The sequence below is a fragment of the Mustela lutreola genome, chromosome 14, assembly GCF_030435805.1.
Source record: "Mustela lutreola isolate mMusLut2 chromosome 14, mMusLut2.pri, whole genome shotgun sequence".
Classification (NCBI taxonomy): domain Eukaryota; kingdom Metazoa; phylum Chordata; class Mammalia; order Carnivora; family Mustelidae; genus Mustela; species Mustela lutreola.
This window is the reverse complement of record NC_081303.1, coordinates 34128540-34151064: the sequence shown is the minus strand read 5'-3', so window position 1 is coordinate 34151064 and position 22525 is coordinate 34128540. Positions and strand designations below refer to the sequence as shown.

The 22525-nt window shown below is 46.1% G+C and overlaps 1 protein-coding gene across 1 annotated transcript in view; it reads right to left on the bottom strand.

Moving 5' to 3' along the window:
• The window catches only part of TNR (tenascin R), a 396641-nt gene that overhangs the window by 173201 nt on the left and 200915 nt on the right, over positions 1 to 22525 (bottom strand). Inside the window, exon 2 of the mRNA XM_059146349.1 lies at positions 16385 to 16483. The gene's annotated coding sequence lies outside the window, so the exon portion shown is untranslated. The remainder of the gene's footprint in view (positions 1 to 16384; positions 16484 to 22525) is intronic.

Sequence of the window (22525 nt, the reverse complement as noted above, 5' to 3'; positions counted from 1 at the left end):
TCATATTGATTTTATAGCAGAATGATGGATTATGAAGTCTAAGGGTTTTTTTTCCTGTAATTAAACATTCATAAAGAATATCTCCACCCTCTCTCCCCATGCTGACCTATGACAGCTGCCATCTGACATCTCTGAAAAATAAAACTACTTGTTTTTAGCACACCTTGGTGTGAAGGATAGGGATTTAAACTAACTACTTCTCACACAGCCAGATCTCTGGAAGCTCCCCTTGCCTTCCCTAGACACCCAGGGGGGTGATCATGGACTCTCCTCTTAGAATGACACAGCAAATTTGAATTTGGGAACTTTTTTGTGGTATCACTTCCTGGTACATGTAGATGTCTCACTAAGCATGACATTATTACATCACTTTCTGAGGGACAATGACTCACTCATCCCCAAAGCCGTAAACCCACATTGAGTAGCCACTCTAAAGCCAGCTACTGTGATAGGCACTGTAGATAAATGAGTGAGATCTTGACCTTGGAAGATCCTATTTCCTGGTAGGTGGACACATCCACAAAAAATAGTTACCATGTAAGTGGATTTGGCAGTCACTCTTAGAAAATGTCTTCATGGAAGAGAACCCTCTTCACACTAGGAATAAGCTTGTAGAAGGTCCCTGAACGATCTGGGAAAGTGACCTCACTTAGAAGTAGGAGCGTCCTCTCCAAAGGAATTGAGTTCTCTGCTTCCAGTCTGAGGAGGCACCTTGAAGATTTCACTAGAACTGATATTTTAGTGACATTGATTCTAAATATAAATTAGAAATGTTTAACAAAGTTTTGTCAGACACTCAAAGTTACAAGGTTTTCCTTTTAATTTTTTTTATTATTGGGGGAAAGCAATTTTTGAAATATAGACATGAGACAGCAGCCTCTAATAGATACTCAATCTGTTGATTGAGTTCCTCAAGATCCATCCATTTTAATAAATATGTTCCCAGATACTACTACTGTCTGTCCAGCACTAAGTGCCAGCTCTTTCCTCTGCCAAGCGGGGAGCCTCTGGAATGGTGCTTCTCATACTCATTATGTGGTCACTTAATCCCCTGAAAGTTGGTGAAAATATAGATTTTAATCCCAAAGGTCTGGACTGGGGCCTGTAGGTCTGCATTTCTATCAAGCTTATAGGTGACACCAATGCTGTTGATGGCTGGACCCACAAGGCTATGCAAAGGATGCCTTCCAGAGGTCCACAGACATACAAGTATGGTAAGATATATAATAAACCCCCAAAGATGTCCATGTCTTAATCCCCGGATCCTGTGAACGTGTTTTGTTACATGGAAAGTAGAAATTCAGATTGCAGATGGAGTGAAGTTTGCTAATTTGATGACCTTAAAATAGGGAGATTATCTTGGATTACCCAGATGGGCCCGATATAGTCACAAGGGTCCTTAGTAGTGCAAGAGGGAGAGAGAAGTGGAAGCCAGAGCGATAAGACATAAGAAGGACTCTAACAGCCACTGCAGGCTTTGCAACTGGAGGACGGGGGCACAAAACAAGGAATGTGGGTGACTTCCAGAGAGTGTAGAAAAGGTGAGAAAATGGGTTCTCCCATAGAAACTTTAGAAGGAATGCAGCCCTCCCTATCTTGATTTTAGCCCCATGAGATCCATGTCATCCTTCTGACCTACAGAACTCTGAGATATTAAAAATGTATTGTTTTAAGACACTAAGTTTGTGGTCATTTGTTATGGTGTCAATAGGAAACTGCTATGCAAACACTTCTTTCATAGCACTATGATCCCTAAGGCCAGGATATTTCCACCAGGGAGCCAGTCTACGAGATTCATGTATAAGGGGTTCTTTGTAAAAATGTACAGTGCCCCTTGATGAAATATTCTAGAGTTTTAAATGCCAAAACTACCAGACTGAGTGAATAGTACCAACTAATGCCCGAACGGGCTTGATTTTAAGTTAAGTGAGCATGACGAGCACGTTGTTAAAAACTCAAACCTGATTAAATCACTGATGAAGCACAGCATGATGAATGCCAGGCGACCACAGCTCTGTGAGAACCAAATGCCGTGTGCAGAGCTGGGGAGATTTCTCGTGGAGCTGGAAGCCTGGGCCCCAGGAAGGCAACAGTGTCACTGGGCAGTTTGTCCCATCAGTGGTTACCAGCCACAGGGGAACACCCTGTCCCTGCTGCAGAGTCTAGTTTGTTAGGTATTTACTAAGAAGAGGGAGAATGAAGACATGGTGGCGACATCATGAACTACAGGGAAATTTACTCATTCTGTACCAGGTCTTCATTGACCAAATTTCAGAGTATGAAAGTAAACTTTTCAAATGCTGCTGCTCAGAGTTAGGAAATGGAAGGGTGGCTGCAAGAATTGGCATAAACCGTGTCATTGGGTTCATTCATTTATTCAACCATGATTTCATTTATTCTACTACTGGTCCATTCATTCATCAAATACTTATGATGTATCTACCATATGTCCAGCATTGAAAATACCAGGTTAAACACTATCTAGTCTTATTCTCAGGTTGATGGCAGTCCAATTAAGGAGAGAAACTGATGCTCCACACATTGTAGTATTGAAAGCTAGGTTCAGGAATTGAGCTCTGCCTGCAGGTGCTAAGAAAGCATGGAGAAAAGGCCCCTGGCTCAGTGGAGGAATGGAGGTATGGAGGGGATCAGGGTAGGCATCATTCAAGAGGAATTTTAAAAGATGAGAATGAGGTTGGCTTAGGTACTATATGGGAAAAAAAATGTGGCAATTTGAAAAGCACAGAAGGTGAACAGATGTCAAGAGCCTGGGCACAGCTAGGATTCAGGATGTACTCCGTAAGGGCAAAAACCAGAAATGGGCTAGAAAGACAAGCTGGGACCCCACCACCAAGAATTTTGTGTGACATGTTAAAACGATGAGGACAGTGAAAGTGGATGGAGGGTGTTAAGCAGAGATGTGAAGTGGTGAGATCTGAGTTTGGGAAAGATCATCCCGGTGGCTGTGGGGAGAGCATCCTAGAGGGGAGGGAGGCTGAATTCAGGCAAGCCAAATGGGAGGCCAGAGAGATTTCAACTCTGAATGGGTCTGTGGATAAAGATGCTCTTTTGAATGAAAGGTTAGGCTTGGAGGTAAACTAAGGCTTATTTTAAATTGGGATGAGAGCTACAGAATTTATTCTGTTCACCTGAAAAAGCGTTAAGGAAATATTAGAAAAGCGGCAAATATGGAAGGCTGCTGGTGGCAGTTGCAATATGTTCTTTTGGCTCCAAAAGAGTTTGTGGACTGAGAATAGATGGAAGTGGGGACTGTGTTTAATATGCAATTTTGTATTGTTGTCATCTGCTGTGATTATAGGCTTGGCTCCTGGTTTTTCATTCAGAGCCATTTATTCAGAAAATCTCTTATTCAGAATTTGAGTTCATTCCTCATTAATTCAGTGGCTGCTTTCTGTAGCCCAGTGATTGAATTACCTAATAGCACCTGCCTGAAATGATTAACATAAGAGGAAGCCATGGGGTTGTATTTGATACAAATGATCTGTTTCCTGAAGTTGTAATTTTATTAGAAGGGGACCCAGTGAGCCACCTTTGCAAATGAAGGTGAGGTCCTGGCTTTCAGGAGGTATCTGGGAGGTTAATGAATGATTAGCAGCTAACAAATGACAACATGGCTCAGGAGGAAGGTGGCATTTCTCAAGTGGTAGGTCAGTATCCCTGTCATGAGGCATAGTTCTGAAAGGACTGTGGGGGTGCCTTTTCTCAAAACAGTGGTGACCAGGAAGGGTGAGAGAAGTGACCAGATGAGGAGAAGACCTACACTGTGCCCACGAGCTCACTTTCCATCACAGCCTCAATCGGATTGCTTGTTAATTAGTCCTAAGTGGATCAAGTAGGGCTTGAACTTCACTATTCCTATAAGGGAACATGAGTAAATGCTCTGGGTTTCTGTCCCTGAGACAGATCTGGGCAAGCTGGTGCTAATGGACCTAAGTTTTTCTTCTGAAGAGAAGAGACCTGACTGTGGCTTTGTACTGCAATCTTTCAGGACATTCCTGGTCTCTCTAAGAGTTTGAGTTGAAGTATTCAACTCAATTAAAGTTGAAGTTGAAGTATTAAGACACAGGGTATTGAGGAATATTCTATCATTTTGTTCAGCAATTGAAAGAATGCATTTTCTTTGTAACAACTGTTTAGTATTCTTCCTTTCTTTCTTTTTCTTTCTTTCTTTCTTTCTTTCTTTCTTTCTTTCTTTCTGGGAGTGAGCACATGCATGAGTGGTATGTGGGGGGTGGTGAGTGGTAGAGGAAGAGGGAAAGAGAGAATCCTAAGCAGGCTACACACTTAGGGCAGAGCCCAGTTCTGAGCTGAATCTCATGGCCCTGAGATCATGACCTGAGTCAAAACCAAGAGTCATCAGACCCTTATCTGACAGAGCCATCCAGGCACCCCATACCCATTTTCTAATTTGGTTAATTCAGGTGTAGACATAGGTACATGTGCATGACTTATATACCATATAAGGACAGAAGTAATTTGTACTTCCCAAAGCATAAATTGAATATTTCCCAATATTAACATTTTTTAATCCCTGGAAATCCTAAAGAACAATATGGTACCTCTGAGGGCTGGACAGGAGAGATCTTCAAAAGACAACATGGTGGTGCCAACTCTCACCTCTATATCCATACCTGTTTCCATAACTAAAGGTACTTGAAACATCTTTTCTGGCCTTTTCCCTCCCTCCTTGCCACTCCATTTCCTCCCCTACCACCACTTCCCCCCCCACACACACACATTTCAGTTCCTACACTGCTTCATTCCTTCTACTCTAGAGGAAATAGGGTCCAGTTGCCCAATGCTACCTATTGCCATAGTGGCATTCTGGAGTCCCTTGCTGGGAGATGGCTTCAGTCAATTGTGCTTGTCTTCATCAAGGGAAAGGTAGACTTCATGTACAGTGGAGGGGTAGGTAGGGGGAAGGTAATTTTCTATTGAGAAGGAGAGGCTTCTGAGTGGTACTCAAATCTACTCAAAACGCTGGTTTGGCTTATGCCTATGAAATGTGCTTTCCACACATCCTGCCTAACACGCTCCTTCTAAGAGACACAAGTTGACACTTAGACAGTAGTTCCCACTGTAGATACCTGGGAACATTTCCAGGGGAGTTTTGAAAATACAGATTCACATGTTGTGCTCCTAATCAACAGAATCAGACTGTCCATGAGGAGAGACCCAGGAATTTGCATTTTTATAGAAGTTTTTCCAGTGATTTGAATAGAGTTGGCCTGAAAGGTGGCATCCAGGTACAGGATGGAGGCAGAGAACACCTGTGTCCCATGCTCAAGAATTCCTTGTACAGACAATGAGTCTATTTGGCCGTCTCTGCTCCCATCATAGGCTATACATTTTGCCTGTGTTTCCTGGATGCCTGATGTGCGTCTGGGATTATCTCTTTGTTCTGGGGGCTATGGTCTATACTCTGCGCACACCTCTATGTTGCTTGACGCAGAAACACAGTAGCACTAGGGACCCTTGTGAATGCCAGTTCCCCAGATCCCTTTACAGAGCCCACATCAGGGTCTTCCTGGCCAGACCAGGAGCACAGGCTGCCACCAACACTTTTGCCACCTTTTAAGGTCTTAGAAGTTAATCAGAGAACCATGGAGGATTTAGTTCCTACTTTCTCATTTGGAAGAGGCACTAATGGTTAAGTATATATATATATATATATATATATATATATATATATAAAACCTTTATATACATTTATTTCTGCTGCAACTCATGCATTTCCCAGACATTTTGTTTACATATCTGCGCACAGAAGTGCTCTGTCTGAGCTAGTGTGTTGTCATGCCTAATTTAGGAACAAAATTTAGATTGTAAGCCTGAATTGTTGCCGCAGCCATGTCTGCTCATCTCAGACTTGCTTCATGCATGACAAATGCCTCGTACAAGCAGGAGCAGCTGCACTAAGACAAGTAACCCACAGGGACGAGTCTAGGGAACAGCCCTCACGAAACTCCACCATGAAATTTACAAATATGTCCACACCGGTCCACCCTCCATCCCACTCCCATTTCTCCTCTCATCTCTCCCACTAAACAGGCACTTCTAAATACCATCACAAGGCTCCTGGTTTTCATGGAGGTCATCATCTTTTCCATTAACATCATTATCGTATTCCAGGGTCCATTAGAACTCCTGCTGTAATGAGAACTTTGGGGGTAGCTGTTCATCACGTTCCCGGTCACCCACAGCTGTGGCCATCCTGACGCATGCTCTGCATACAATTCTCAACCTGTATCACAGAGTCCCTTTTGCTTCCATTAAGGTGATCATCTCCCCCCGCCCCACTCTGTAGGCATCACCTCATTATAACTCCATTACCTTCCACATCATCTACATTATAAGTCCATTAGCTTTGGCATCACCACCATTACCTCCCTTATCAGCCCCTCCACATTCCAGTTGCCCTCACCTTCCCCTTTACAGCCACCGGCTTTTCATTACAGATCCATTATCTTCGTCATTACCTCTGTTATAGTCATAATTGTTCCCATAACAATTTCAGCGTCTTTATCCACCCCTCTACGCTACAAGACCCTGCTCGGCTTTGATAAAGCTACAGGCGTCCCAGTGCCACAGTAGGCATGTACTCAACATCTCCATTAATGTTAGGGTTCCCCTTCCTTCTCCTCTATCAAACTGCCCATATTCAAGGGGACTACAAAAACTCAGCCTCTTGCCAAGGCGACCTCTCTACAGCCATCATCACCTATTTACATCTCACCGCTCCATCCTTGGGTCTTGCCCCATGAAGACCAGGCAGTGATAATCCTCATCTGAAGATGCCAATGTCTCATCTGCACGGCTCTCTGTTATGGTTGTCTCCCTGACTCCAGGAGTCCAAACTCAAATGCAATTTGAGACCGTATTCACATAACTGGCAACGCATACGTGTATTTCTCATATTTCTGGGAGGTGAGTTGTTTACTATCGCTCTGTTTTATCCAACCGGTGGGAATCTCATGGTGGACTAGACCTCATTCCCTTTCCAGCGCCTTCAGCAGTTGGCCCAGGTCAGCGTTCAGGAGGTGAGCTTGAGTGAGTGACTTGATGGATCATGGCTCTCCCTTTAGCTTCAGCCTCCCAGCCTATTGCTGTGGCATTGATCAGTATCAAAACCTCATCAAGGGGTGCCTGGCTTAGTTGGTTGGGACTCTGCCTTTGGCTCAGGTCGGGATCTCGGGGTCCTGGGATCAAGCCCCGCGTCCTCGGGCTCTCTGCTCGGCGGGGAGCCTGCTTCCTCTTCTCTCTCTCTGCCTGCCTCTCTGCCTACTTGTGATCTCTCTCTGTCAAATAAAAAAATAATCTTAAAAAAAAAAAAAAAAACCTCATCAATACTCTAATCACAATTTCATTGCCTCAAGCTCCTCCTCTTCTAGGAAAGGGACATCTACTCCTCCATTTCTTGGCAATTCTCTCAATAATTATCAGCTTCTATTACAGTGGCTCCATTACCAATCAATCACCTCTCCTTATTGGGGATATAGCTGACTTACTGCCATGCCTGCTTCCCCTCCAGAACGGGCTTCAGCTCCCACAAGGAATCGCCAGGTGGCTTACAACCTCTCCCGGACAGGCCATCACTGTCCCACAAGTGATTCTTACATTCTGACCTCACTCGGCCAGGCCTCATGTTACAGGAAGCAGCTTTTCCTTGCTGGTGTCTGACTGTGCTCTCTGACAAATCTTTCAGGGCATGGCTTGTGTGGAGGACTTCTGGACTCACACTGTGTGGGTTCAAATCCATCCTCTGCCACTTACCATGTGGTTTGATGGGGGGGGTTGTTTGGTTTTTCTCTACCTCAATTTCCTTCTCTATAGAACGGAGATAATAACAATACTGATTGTTATTGGTTGTTGGGAGGAGTTGATACATAAAAACAATTGAAACAGCGCCTCACAGATAGAAAGCACTTAACAAATGCCGATTCTTCTGGGCTCCCCATCCCCCAGCTAGAAGATGAGGGTTGGACTAGACTAAACCCTAAAGTCCTAGACTGAACACTTGGCGTGTGTGTGTTTCTGGTATCAGATTATCGGAGTTCTCACAGTTTCCTCACCAAAGTTCTTAAATCATTTCCCAACATCTGCTGACTCAGCTGGGAATCATGGAGCTCCCTTGGCCCACAGCCACCATTGTTCAGCACTGGGGTGAGCGCTAGGTATTTCTTCTCTGCACCTCATGAAAGACGCGTTGTGGTTTTGCTGCAGCTGGACTTGACTTAGCTGTGGACCAATATCTAGATTCTGTACCTGGTAAAGCCTCCCAAGTAAGCCCCCACTGCTTCTTGTCCTTCCTCCTTCTGCTATCTTAGGCAGTGCTGAGTTCACAGGCAGCACGTGAAGATACCCAGGTTTGATGTGAGACCTATCCGTCCCAACAGTCAGGGCTGCTCCAGGTTACTCTACAGAGGGGAAAAGTTTGATTCTAGCTTTGTTCCATCATGATTCATTCTCTCTCTCTCTCCTTTGCTTCCCCACTTCTGGTTCTATTTTTTACCCCTCCTTCTGTTCTTTAGCTATCCAGACCATCCATCACTTGCATTAGATACCCCCCTCAATCTTGTCTAACCTAGCAGGGTGCCATGTTCTAAAAAACCATCATTTCTCCTCCTCTTCTAAGCATTTCCCTCCTCCCATGGCCTTTAGACAGAAAATCATATAATAAAATCACAAGTGGATACACAGGTCTCTCTGGGGACACCTGCCTTTTCAAAAGGACATCCAGGAGAGACAACACCTCAACAAGAATGTATCTCCAATGACAGAATTTTAGACAATGTGGCAGAACCAGGTATGTTGTTTAATTTTATTTTCTTAAAATTTAAAAGGGAGTGAGGGTGGGGTGTGGGAGTAATTGTGGATGCAGGAAGCTTTCCCCGTGCTTGTCAAAATATGTTTTGTGGGCAAGATCCCTCTCTCTTTACAAAATCCACTTGAAACGCATCTAATAAATTATCCTTAATTTACCAATCTCTCCATTTCTCAGAGGCCACTGGAACCTTGAGCTAATGAAGCCATCTCATCTGTTGTGGAGTTTCTGTGGGTTCTTTACACTCAATTGTTAGTAATAAGAGAATTCAGTTGTCAAAGATCAGCCTGAAGTGTGTGGGGCTTTCAGTGTAAACAACATTCCTCTCGAGTAAACACGAGGAAAAATATGCTTCACTTTGTGATTGCAGAGACAACAAAAATTGGCTGGCACTGGTCCAAGTCTACAAGAGACTGCTGGGACCACGGAAGTACTTTCTGCCTCTGAATTATTGGTCTTTGGCCAAGGCAATCCAAGTATTGGCACAGGTGCCCAAAAGACTTGAGGCCCGTCTAACTTCACCATCATCAGCAACTTTTTCCTTCTCTAGCTCTCTGTTTTTTACTCCCTTTATTCTTACTGTTTTCCATAAGTCTGAGATGTCATGCTCCTTTTGTCTTGCTAGCTTAGGACCATCTCTCCTTTCCAGGCTCAGGCTCGATGCCCATGGCCTCTGCCATGACATCTGCCCTGTTCTTCTCCACTTCCCGGAACTAGTGACACTCACTCTATCTCGGTTCTCAGTAACAGCACGGCCAATGACGGGATGGATTATTAGTACGTCATTATATATACGTACACACACACACACACACACACACACACACACATAATATATATTTATATTTATACATTTTAGTACATCATTATATTGTCATGCACTGGTAAATTATTTCTTTTCTGGGTGTACAATTGTCCTCTTGACTAAATCCTAAGCTCCTTGGGTTCAGGGACCACAATATGTATTGTTTTGTATGTATTTACTTTTGAATTTGACACATAAAAATTACTCCGTAAAGCCTCGCTAACTACGCCTTCTGCACCCTGCTCTCATTTCTCCCGCGCGGCCTGGTCTTCCCTTCTGACCACCTGCTTTACTTCCTTCTCCTTCCTGCTGCTCAAGCGCCTGTGGCTAGCAGCACTCACAGTCCCGCTTAAGCATGTTGGATGCAGTCTCGGTGGGGGATTTCTGCCTCCCGGTTTCTAGGAGCTGGGCGTCGTGTTGAACAGTGGCCGCTCGGGTACTACATCAGGGAGGACTGATCCTGGCCCATCAGGGTCCTTTGGTTTGGAATTAAAGAGGAGGAGAGGGAGGCCAAGCTCAGGGTTATGAAAAGAGGCCACTGTAAAGCTGTTCCGGGGCCGATCAGCCCCACACGACAAGATAATCACGAAACTAAATGCTGGCGGACTCCTTACAATGCATTCATTAACTACGCTGCAAGTTCTTTCGCTTTGGGGAAAAAAAAATCTGGACCATTTAAATTTGTTTTGGTGACATACCAAAGGGTACCTTTACATAAGCATTTTCGCTGTAAATATGGGTCCTGCTTATGATCAATTCTCATCAGTGTGTTGGAAAGCAATTTCAGTAAGTACTTAGCTTAATCAATTTGTATCTGTACATTGACCTTCGGGACTCGGCGCACGGGCCCCATCACGCCGTGTGCTCCACAATTTTCTGTCTCTGCAGATAGCGTATTTCTCAATATTTATACATGGCTTTCGTTTCCAATCAATGTGATCATCTGTTCCTTGCTCCCCTTGCCCTGGAGGTAAGAGGCAGACATGGCCTGCCTCTGCCACCTCCGTGGGTTACAGAATACTTGCTTACTATTTCCTTGAAATCTGGAGAACTGAGAAGACAATGGGGCATTCTGCGATGATCAAAATAATGGAGGAAAAAATTCTTATCAGCTTGTTTACACAATTATGTAAATGATAAGCACTTATACATGGCTGATTCCTCAATTATTCATGATTTGAAGCTCTTGAAAATTCAGTTCAACTAAATAACCTTTTCTTCAGCTCTTACTAGGAATAAGGTGCTGTAATTTGAGGAAGGACAGACGAAATACAATTTGATGAGGAAAATCAGAGAAATACAGAAACGACTGTAATGTAAGGGGAGCAAGAACAAAATGAAAAGCATCACAGACGCCCCAGGTTTCAAGCAGGGAGAGAGCTTCTGTCCAGGTGGACGCACAACGAGATACGCGCGGAAGAGGGGAGATTGCGTGAGCATCTGGCATCCCCTGTCCTCATCCAGGCCCCTCTTAGCTCAGGCCTCTTGTCACCTCTTATCTGGACACTGAGAGTAGCTGCTTAGCAGAGCGCCCCCCTCTAAACGATGCTTCCCAGGGGACTTTGTAAAAGGAAATCTGATTACCTCCCTCCCTGGCTTGGACCTCTCCAGTGTCTGCAAGAAAGAGTTGAAGTTTTTTTGGGATCTCATTCTTGAAGACTGTCTGTCACCCTCTGTGGCCTCCACGCCCCTCCTCTTGTCATGTACATAGTGCCGTCTACACGTTGTGGTGCCTCGGTGACCTTGGCCATTCTGCTCCTTCTACCTAGACTGTGCCCCTCCCTTACTATTCTCCCTTCCTGGGTTCTCCATTCTCATGGAGAACTAGAACACTTCCCTTGCTGCCCCCTGCCCCTGCCCCCAAGACAGGGCTGATGACTCCCATCCTGCTTCTCTACGGTATGTGACCCCATCAGCTCACTAGCCCATCGCTCTGTAATTTGGGGAGGGAGCCGCAGGCTTGTCTGCCCTAAAAGAGCATCGTCCTTGAGGTGGGGATCCAGACTGCGCCGGGCACGTAGTATGGACTCTTTGCACGTTTGCAGAATTAAGTTGAGCCTGTGGCTTGGGTGGGTGGGACGTACCGTGATACACGGAGGAGTGGCTATATAGTGAGAAGTGAATCCAGGCTACTCCTTCACAGAATTCCAGATAAGGGGAGAGAGTCACAAAATCAAGGCAAAGCTGTTGTTGTCTGCTTGCTTTAATGGAGACCAAGGATTTGTTCACAAGCAGAAGGGGAGGAAGTAACGGAAGTGAGAGGAGAGGTGAGTGAGGAAAGGGACATGCTGGCTGTCACCCTGGAGAACGGGGCGGGGAAGGGACTGAGAGCGCGGGGGAGGAACGAGCCGTAGAAGGAGGAGGGACGCTTTCTCTCCAGAGAGACAAGGTCAGTACAGCAACCTGGGGAGGACGACCTTGCAGGGGCATTCTGAGAGGAGGAGCAATTCCTCTGGTCCTGGCCTTTGCACAGGGAGAGACGGATACCCAGTGTGAGCACATCTTTGCCACGTAAACTGCGAGATGTGAAGGGAAAACACGACCTCAACGTTTAACTATCGGTTCATGTTCACCTTTGGTTGGGTTCCCACCCCACCCCACGTTCCGTTTTGGACTTTTTCTAAAATGTGCAGAAGAGTATTACACTGGGAGGCAGTCACACCTAGATGGATTCCAAAGTACGTGTCCCCTTCCCGGCATTGAAGGCACCTGCAGGAGTCATAGAGGGGAGCTGACCGTATTCGCCAAGATGAAACCTTCTGACCATTTTATACTATTCTCGGCCCAAGTCAGGTATTAGAAACAGTAATACTGAATTAAATGACTACATAGCAGCTAGTGGTTCAATCAGCGTTTGTTGCCTGGAACCGAAAGTTGTCGGTGTGGGATCACAGACAGAAGTTTCCCCACAGAGTATCACACACAGATTATACCTTTGTCCTGTGCCCCTGTCCCTACCTGACCTTTCCTTAATAAAGCATCATCACGGAGACGCATCTTACGCAGGCTCCCAGACCTTTCGAGATAAAAGGGACCTGGCAGGTGCACGCAAGCCTGGTTTCAGGCCGCAGAAAAGCATGGGAGCAGTCGTGCTTCAGAACCTGTCTGCCGTCCAGAGCAGCCATGAAGCTGGGAGCTCAGCTCCCCAAATATCACATTTATCTCAATTTGTCAAGAGGCTGAAAGCCTATCTGGGGCCATTTAAATTCTAATGTTATTAAAGGCTCATCTAATCAGCTTTTAAAATAAGCTGCTTTCAAATGCACGGGGAATGAAGGTAGGATAGAAGCAGGCCAAGCGAGGCCCTTCAGACCAGCCTGGTGAGCCCCGCTCTGACCTGCCAAGGAGCCATGAGGCGACCTGCAGGCGGGACGGTGGGACGTCTGCGGTTTAACACCAGCCCAAGCGGGTGAAGAGCTCCTTGTCCGTCCACCGGGGCAGAGGGCTAATCTGGACCATCCAATGCTCTCCTGCGAGGTCAATTGTACACATGTGACAAGTCTTGGCAGGGAAAGATGGACTGGCTTTGGGGTCAGGAGGTGGCTTTGGGATTTAATCAACAGCACAGCTGATACTTCTGAGAACTCCTTCTGAATAGGCATCTTGGTGACTTGTGAGAGTTTTCACTGTGGGGAGGGCCAGCAGGATCGCACACCCCCACCTGTAGAGTTGTTCCCTGGCTTTGAGGTAGGCCCCTCGTGTCCAGCAGCAGTTCGACTATCCCTGGCCCCAAAACCTTTTGTCAGTCCTCTCCTGAAATGGAGCTTAAGCCTGATGTGTTTACAGCTCCGATGTGGTTTGGAATTCTGAAACCAATTCCATTGTGTGTCGCCCCCCTCCCCCCTCCTCCACCCCACGGAGCAATTTTCTGATACCAGCTGTGTGTGCTGCGATTCAACTCAGTTCTGACACCTCCTACCTGGAGACAGTGTCAGAGTCCCCAGGCTGAGGCCTCGGACCCGCAGGACAGCCCGCACGTCAGATGCCTACTGCAAGTCCCCTTCCCATGGGCATCCAACTGGCTCTTAATCAGGGGGTCACACATGCCCCTGCTTGGGTTCAATTAATTTGCTAGACCAGCTCACGCAACTCAGAGAAACTGTTTACTCGCTAGATTGTCCGTTTATTACCAAGGATATTAAAGGGCACAAATCAGCAGCCAGATGACGAGACACACAAGGGCGAGGTCCTGAACGAAGGCTCTTCATGCTGTACAGAGTTTGTGGGCCCAGCATGGCAGCTCTTGGCAGCATTCTGGCGCCCCCGCCCGGAAGCTTTCTGAACCCAGTCCTTCTGGGGTTTACTTCACTACACAGGTGTGATGTGTTAAATCATTAGCCTTTGGTTATTGAACTCAGTCTCCAAGCCCCCTCCCCTCCCCAGAGAAGTGAAAGTTCCAACACCCCAGTCTGAACGTTGATTTCCAGCGCTCCTTCTCAGGTGCGTTCCCAAAGTCCCCACATTGACATAACTGAGGTGTGGCCGAAAGGGGTTTGTTATGAATATCAAGATGCCTTTATAGCTCTTACTGATGAGGGAGTAGAAGCCAAGCTGAGGACAAAGCATAAGATGACCCTCCCAGCCCTCCTACCCCACACACACACTCCCAGATGGGACGTGTGTGACACTGCTCAGACACTCCTAGCTGCCCTAAAGCCAAGGGAAGAGAAAAACAAATGGTTAACTGATAGAGATCAGAGTCCAGAAAGACAGTGGTCTCCCTCAGTTTACAAATATCTTAGTGATTCACAAGAAAAAAGCATTCTTATTAACAGCCTAACTTCTGGAGACCCACAGACTCTATTTCCTGGAGCCCTAACATCACCCACCCAACCACAGAAATGTGGGAAACAAAGGTAGGAGGGCATATAAATAAGATAAAATTTCCTTATAACCTGCAGCCCATAGACAAGGACCTGAGATAGGCAGAATATAACGTCCCTCCAGGAAAGCTCCCAACTGTCTTATAATGCTTTGCTAAAGGGAAAAACCACCTTATTAACTTGACAGTGGCAAGGCCTCCATTATCTTACTGGTGGTCTTTAGCAAATGAAAGCTCTTTTGAAAACCTCCCTTTTCCAACACCCAAGTACAAAGTCATTCACCCCCATGCCCAAGCACGGCCAGCTGGCCCGCCCACGGGTCCTGTCCCCATTCTGTAATAAAACCATCACTTTGTACTATAAAGACATCTCAAGAATTCTTTCTTGGCCATCAGCTCCAGACCTCACCCCGCCGAACCTCACCTCCATTTCAAACTACACCATCATCACTTAGGACATTTGGAGGGTTTTAGGAGCTCTGTGCCAGAAACTGTGAAGACCAAATATGTATTTCTTATTATAAATTACAGATCATGAGGTCATCAGGCAGCCTGTCGAACCTACCTCATTCAGAATTCAGCTTAGAAACCAACCATGTTTATTTGAGCAAGTTTCTTTGGCCCGAGTGAGGGGTCTGGGGAAGGGGGGAGATGTTAATCTTGTAATGCAAGAAAGAGGCTGGTTGAATATTCCTTTAGGTACAAAGTACTTTCTCTCAGCAGAGCCCTAGTAAGTACAAATGTCTTCATCTCAATACATTTCCAGGGATGCTGTCCTGACAGCTACCCTCAGTTGCCACCCAGATGGTCCACCCTGTTCCAGCTCCACTTGGATGCAGAGGATTTGATCTCAACCAGCTGCTCGCCTAAAAGCACCAAATTAACCAAATTACTCTAAAATGTGAATGGCTGATAGCCAGCTTAATGTGCTGAAGTCTCTTGTGAGTTTCTAGGCTCAAAGTTGTCTTAAACAGCCTGGGGTACTTTGTAGCCAAATGTCGCCAAGTGAGGCAGAGTGTGGGCTGGGAGTGGCCTGAACTCCTTCAGATGGGGGGTTCCGCATAGACTCGTCTCTTGCTGCTGAGTGCTGGGACGGATAATGAGCACATTAAGAGTTCGAGGTTGGAAATGAGTTTTTCCTGAACACATTTTAGCAACTGTATAAACAGAGAGAAGCTGGTGGGTCTATTATCATTGTTTTGTGCAATAAAAAAGGGCCACACCTATTTGAAAAGTTCCCAATTCTGTGTGTCAAATTCGAGTGCCTGGGAAAGTTATTAAGAGAGCACAATATTCACTGTGCCTGTCAATTCTGAATCCTGAGAGCCTTCTCCCATGGACCATTTTTCAGAAGGTTATTATTTCAACCTGAAAATTCTTTAGACATATATATGTGGTGTGGAAAAGGAATTAGGAAAGCTTTTAAATTAAAAGAAATAAAACGACAGGTTTTTCCTCTAGCCATATAAATGGTTATGGATAGAGATAAAGCGATGGATATTTTTTCATAATACTTTATTAGAGGTTTTGGAACTCCAGAAATTTGAGTCGGGCTGGTGAATAATTTAGCAATGATTCCTGCAGGCCCAGGGCAGGCGCAGTTGGGCTGGGAATAAAGCCTAGTCTCTTGGAGGGACAGAGAGTAGTAATACATTTTTATTACTGACCCCATCATGAAATGCATTTCAGAAATATTTTATGAAAAGCCAAAACCTTGATGCCCAGTTTCCCTAGCTTTTTCTGAGATGCCATGAAGCCCAGGGGAGCTAATATATTTGAGCACCTCGTTTCACAGAGGCTGTCCCCCAGGCTGTTGTTGCAGTGACAAAAAGGCTTAGTCCCTGGTCACAAGCGAAAACCTTGAACTGGCCACTGCAGGGATGGACGGTGAAAGTTTCACAGGAATTACTACCTTTAGCAACCGGGTCTGCGATGTCTTCTGTTGCCCACACGCTCTTCACTCCTGACTCCAAGAGACCTGGCCTCTGTGCAGGTGTGATGCCAGGTCCACCTGAAACGGGAATAGGGAGGGAAGAATGATGTTGATGTTTGCAGAATAAGGAGCCTCAGTTTCCCTCTGTTTCCCTTTCATCCCAGCCACCATATCTCCCTTTCAGTAAACTTGGAGGTACACGTGTGGATGTCGAAAACGAAGAAAACTGGTATATAAAGTTATTTTGTTTCCTTTCCAGAGAGTTCTATTATTTTGCTAATTTCCTTTCATTCATTCTCATGGCTTTGCCATAAAGCTGTTAAGTATTTAAGGAAAAAGTTCTACACAATGAGTATAAATCCAGAAATGTGTTTTATGTGATAAAACTGTTCTGAGATCTTTACAGGTGTCTATGGTAACATGCCTTGGCGATCTGATGATGACGGATGCCGGGCATTTCCGACAGGAAGCTGCCCATTGCCCCCAAACCGGGGCCCCTCTTCTGTGCCTAATGTCCGCATCACTCATGCGTTCCTGGGTCATAGAAGTTACCACTTACTATTAGCCTCCTCATCTGAGCTGTTCTCTCTCTGGACCCTCTGTCCTGCTGCCTGCTTTGGATCTCCTCCCATGAATGATGCAGCACAGAGAAGTTCACCAAATACTCATTGAGGAAATGGATGTAGGGGGGCGGGGGCAGAGGGCGATCCTGTCATGCTAGAACCACCCCTTAAGGAAGCAGTGGCATCTACTGTGAGTGGGGAACGTCTGTGTCAGCCCATTGCCAATATGTCCAAGCATGGCTCCCATGCAGAACTTGGACCAGGGCTCCCCCTGCACAATTCCCAGGGACCATGGACACCATTCATTACAATGTGATTATGCCCTCTTAGGTTTCTTCCCACAAATCCTCAGAGCCTTCTCCAAAGGGGACACCGAGCCTTAGGGATCTCCTATGTAATTGTAAAAGTCAGTTAGCTCTGGGGGGAGGAAAGGACAATGCTTTGGCGACAGAGTAGGCTTGCTCATCTAAGTTCTTCCTAAATAAATTAACCTTCCCAGGGAAGACCCTCCTGGAACCTGAGGATTGGAAGAAGCGGAAGGATCATCCAGCTCTGGAAGGGCAAATAGATTTCATCAGTCTATTAGTTAGGGGCTTCTTGGAGAATGGGGTTCAGAAAGATTCTGAGGTTGCATCATCGGGAAGGGGAGTGTTTATTGGAGAACTGCTCAGTGCCCAGGAAGGGGAAGCATTGGAAATAACATAAATGCTGGGGGTTTTCTTCCTCCTGTTCTAATCCAACTGCTCACCAAATGGAATAATTGCACTTCCTCTGGTCAGTGTGATTTGCACAGTGGCTGCACAAATTTACAGCCCATTTTTCTGGCAGAGAACTCGGATATTAGAAATTTCCTTCTTCCGTGGAATGAAAACTCCCTCTCCTTTTTGCTTCTACCCATTGACCCTTTAATTTCTTACCCTAAGAGGTGATGACTTCACTCTCGGAAAGCTGGTTCAATCTCTTTTGAACCAATTAAGTCAAAAGTCACCAAACGAGTCAGCAAAATCCCCTTGAATGTCCTTGATTAAAAATCGATTCCTTCCATGTGCTGGTTTATTATCTACTTTTTCCAACTAGGTGTAAGCCTACTCACCCACTCTTTTAAGTAATGTATATTCATTTACCACATTTTAAACACCTTTGTTTAATAGTTTCAGAATTATAAAAGTGATAGGTGCTCACAGTACCAAGTAAAACAATACGAAAATGTACATGGAAAAAGCTAATCATTCCCCAGCAACCTCCGCCCCTCAATGTCACATTTTAATAGACCAGCCTGTATTTTTCCACATTGTCATGAGTCAAGTTCCCTGGAAACAGACTGGAATAGATTGCGTGCACTAAAGAGTCACAGGGCACACTCTTGCGGGGGAGTACAGGAAGCAGAATCGGCCAGAGGGAGCTGGGGAGCTGTCCTGCGTGGATGAGGGACAGACCTTTGGACCCCATCTGCCTTTGGCTGCCCCCATGGGGACAGCAGGCACAATGTTGGGCAAAGCAGCTTCCTGTGGCTGAGGGCAACTCGTGGACCGGAACCCAGCCTGTGAGCTGCCCACACTCCCAGCACCGGGCGGGTGAGCATCCTGTGGGCTAGTACCCTACGGCACCCACAACACACGCCCTCCCAGGAACCTAGTCATCGAAACCCAATCAGGCATAGGTACACAGATATAGGATGTTTTTGTTTATGTGTTTAACCCCAATTCTCTGCAACTTGTTTTGACTTAACGTATGAGCTTCATCCTTTTTTCGCTCATTTGCTTGTGCATACACACACATACTTTCACAAAAAGGACGGTATCAGCCATCGAGGCTTTTTTTGTGCCATGTCCTTATTTTTTTTCCTCTATCACTTGCCTCTCTCCACCTACTCCCCCTCCCGCACCGCCCGCATTCCCCTCAGCTCCCAGGTTGACAGCATGGGGTGTAGGCTTCCGTCCTTTCCTTCACGCTCATCTAACCACATGTATTCCTCTGTGACTCTGGGTGGATGCTCTGGTTTGGTGTTTTGGTCATTAGCAGCAACCATTTGTTAAGACCTTCTGAGTAGCCGGGTCTGTGGCAGGCACTGCGGACACAAGAAGGGGACACAATCTCTGCCCTCAAAGAGCTCCTGCCCGTGAGGGAGAGAGAGCCTAGACGGGAGTTACAACAGTGGGGGTTCACTCGTGAGGACAGGTGCTAAACACAGTTATTCTGGGAATTAATACTAGAAAGTGAGGGCCCCTGCATTCTAGGTCTTCCCATGTAACTAGCTTTTACTTATTTACTTATTTATTTTATTTTTTAACTAGTTTTTTTTTTTTTTTAAACAGGTTTCAAATTTATCCTTTAGGCTGAGCCCTGGCCACATTAAATCTGAGCAAGTGTGTGCTGGTCTTCTTGAAGTCGTGACCATATTTGCTGTGTTCTAGCTCATATTGAACCTGATACACCAGCCTTGCAGATACAACATTCATAACCTCACAGACAGACCCACTGGATGCGATGAGCAAGCCAGACAGCCCTGGAGAGACCACACGGAGGCACCGTCTTGGAGTAGATTTTCATATAACTGGCAACAAGGTGAATGATTGTTATAACGGAAATGGACGCTGGTGGGTCATGACAGGAGCAATGGCTCCCTGTAAGGAGTTCCGAGGCAAAGCTGTTGGGTAAATACGTAGTGCAGGTAGGTCCGTTCAGCCTACACACTTTGTGAAGGACCGAGGGACCACAGGAGACACACACACAGCCAAGGAGCACGGCGATCGACTCCCCAGCAAATCGATGTGTTCTTTTGTTCATTCTCTCAACCCACTCAAATACCTGCCCTTCTGTCCTTTATGCACAACATTGCCTGGATAGCCATTTACTGGGGCCAGCTTGTAAGAGCTCATCTTTGAAAAAAATAGTTTTCCTATGAAATATGTCCAGAAAATGTGCACTATATTTTCTCTCCGCATCAAGAGCTGACCCCTCTTATTCTGAATGTGAGTCCAGCAACTGGAGAGTCTGGGCCCGGACTTTGTTGCTTAGGCTCCCTGCCTGTAACTGCCCAGGCAGGATCTGGGGACATGGGTCTTCTGGACAGTGCCACCCATGATGCCTGGTTGACCCCATGCATGGATTTCCTCCAAAGTCCTGTGTCTTCTTGCCCTTTGGCCTAGGTAAGTCATGTGTAGAAGAACAGCACTGCCAGGCCAGATGGACAGAGCAACGAAAACTTGCCAGGGTTTCAGATTTCATAAAAACAATTTGTTTTGAACTCAGCATAACCCTTGGCACTTGGGTGGTATGGATTTGTTTACTGCAAATTGCTGAAGATGTCCCAGAAATAGCCATGGGATTGCAAGGATGCCAGTCAGTTGTAGACAAGACCATCCAATAGGCTAAAGTATCACTAATTCATACTTTTTCTCTTACAGTGGTCAGTTGCTGAAAATGGATCAGATTTTCGGAAGAATGGCCAACAAATTGTACTTAGTCCTCCTAATGAGCAAATGGGAAGTTGAGGCAACTATGGGTGATCTGACCCATTTTCCACTCCTAAACTCACAAAGTCTCCTAGAAGAAGGAACCTTGAATGACGACTAGTTGAGGGTCCTAGTCTCAGGCCTACACACTGGAAGGTTTCTTAGAAGGATTTCTCCTACCCATTGGTATTGGCAAGACATTACAATTCAGAAGGATGTGAAAAGTTCATGAATGCATTATCCATCGCCGTATAAAGATTACTGCCAAACTCACTGGCTTAAGACAATAAACATTTATTATCTCATGGTTTCTGTGGGTCAGGAATTCCAAAGCGCTTTATCTGGGTGGTTCAAGCTCACGGTCTCATGAAGTCTCAGGTGAGATGTCAGTGAAGGCTGTAGTCCTGTGAAGACTTGCTAGGGAGAGGCCCTGGTTCCGTGGGGACTCACTCGGACGATGCTGGTTGCCGCCGGAGGTGTCCCCACGTGGGCCTCCACATGGCTATTTGTGTGTTCCTCCCAGCATGGCTGGCTCCCTCCAGAGTGAGGGATCCAAGAGAGAGCGGGGGCGGGGAAGCTAGCACGTCTTGTACGACCCACCTTATCATTTCTGCAACACCCTAATGGTTACATAGCTTAGCGCCACTTAATGTGGGAAGAGATAACACAAGGGTGTAAACACCAGAACGTAAGGCAAAATTGGGGATCATCTTCAAAGCTGGCTACCATGATGCCTTTTTGCCTTTATCAGGAATGATAAAGACCTGAGAGGAAAAAAAAAGAAAGAAAGCATCTCTGTGTCTTATATCTCCATGGAAAAAGAAAGGGAAGAGGAGGGAATTTTGCTATGAGGATTAATTTAGACAATAAAGAGAAAAGGCTTAGCTCAGTGTGTGGCAGAAGGTAGGAACTCGAAACTTTTAAGGGGCTCTTTTGTCCTCCCTCTTTCTTTCCCTTCAGGGTAATGAGACACCCTCTGAATGACAGTTTAATGACCCCAGCTGGGAGTGGGCCTTCCGTTCTGCCTCCCCTCCCCCGCACTCCAGCCATAGTTTCCAAATCCAAGGAAGGGATTCAGCCTTGGCAGTTTAAGTTCGTTTCCCTGAGGAAGATTGGCTGAGGCTTAATAAAGTCAGGATGTGTGAGAGACACTGCAGTTCTTTCATATCTTAATTAGCAATTAATTAAGTCGAGGTGCGGGTGTCTGGGTATCTGACAGACAGGCTCAATAATTATCTTTTATCATTATTACTAATGGAAAATATGGTCAGGGTGGTTCAAGATTCCCCAGAATTTCAGCTTTAATTGAACAACCCGGTGGAGAATCAAAATGAGCAGTCTGCCCTTTCCACATTGTTTTATTAAAAACATTTTGAAATTTGGCGGTGTCTTGCACTCAGGAGTTTTGCCAGCCTGTTATCCTGGGCTGTGATATTTAGCTAAGGATGGACGAAGCGGGTGCGTCCCCTTGGGATGGCCGGTCCTTCCAGGAAAGCTCACGCCCATATTGTGAGGACTGTGGGGACAGCATTTCAAGAACACGCTTCTGCTCCCCCTCTCCTCACGGAAGGTCTCTGTTTGGAGGTCAGAAAGGGACATCACTCCAAGATCTGAGCTGGAGAAGGGAAGGGAGGAGCTTTTCAACCTTGTTCCAGTGAGGGTGGCCCCGGTCTCACGCAAGTTCCTTCTGGGAGGGGAAGAAAGGCCTTAAGTTGGTGGTCGACAGCTTCACAACCTTGCGTTGCCATAGGAAGCCAGAAAAGTCAAGAGCACGGATCCAGACCACTGCTCACATGACTCAGGGGAAGGAGGCTGGGGCTTGGCCTCCACCCTGTTCTGAGCTTACACACGGGGGTCCTCTGCAGGTGCTCGCAGGGACCCCCACAAGCCGCTCCAAACCTTCAGTCTTCCAGAGGTGACCTTCGGCAGCCGAATCTATGTCAGAAGAGCTTTTCACCCCAGAGACAGCGGCACACTGTGGCCACAGGGGATCATGCAGGGCGACAGAAGGGTCCTTCTCTGTCCCCACATGCCTGGTGTCTGTATAGATCATGCAATACCTTCTAGGTGCTCGGCTACCTCATTATCATTATGCCCAACTG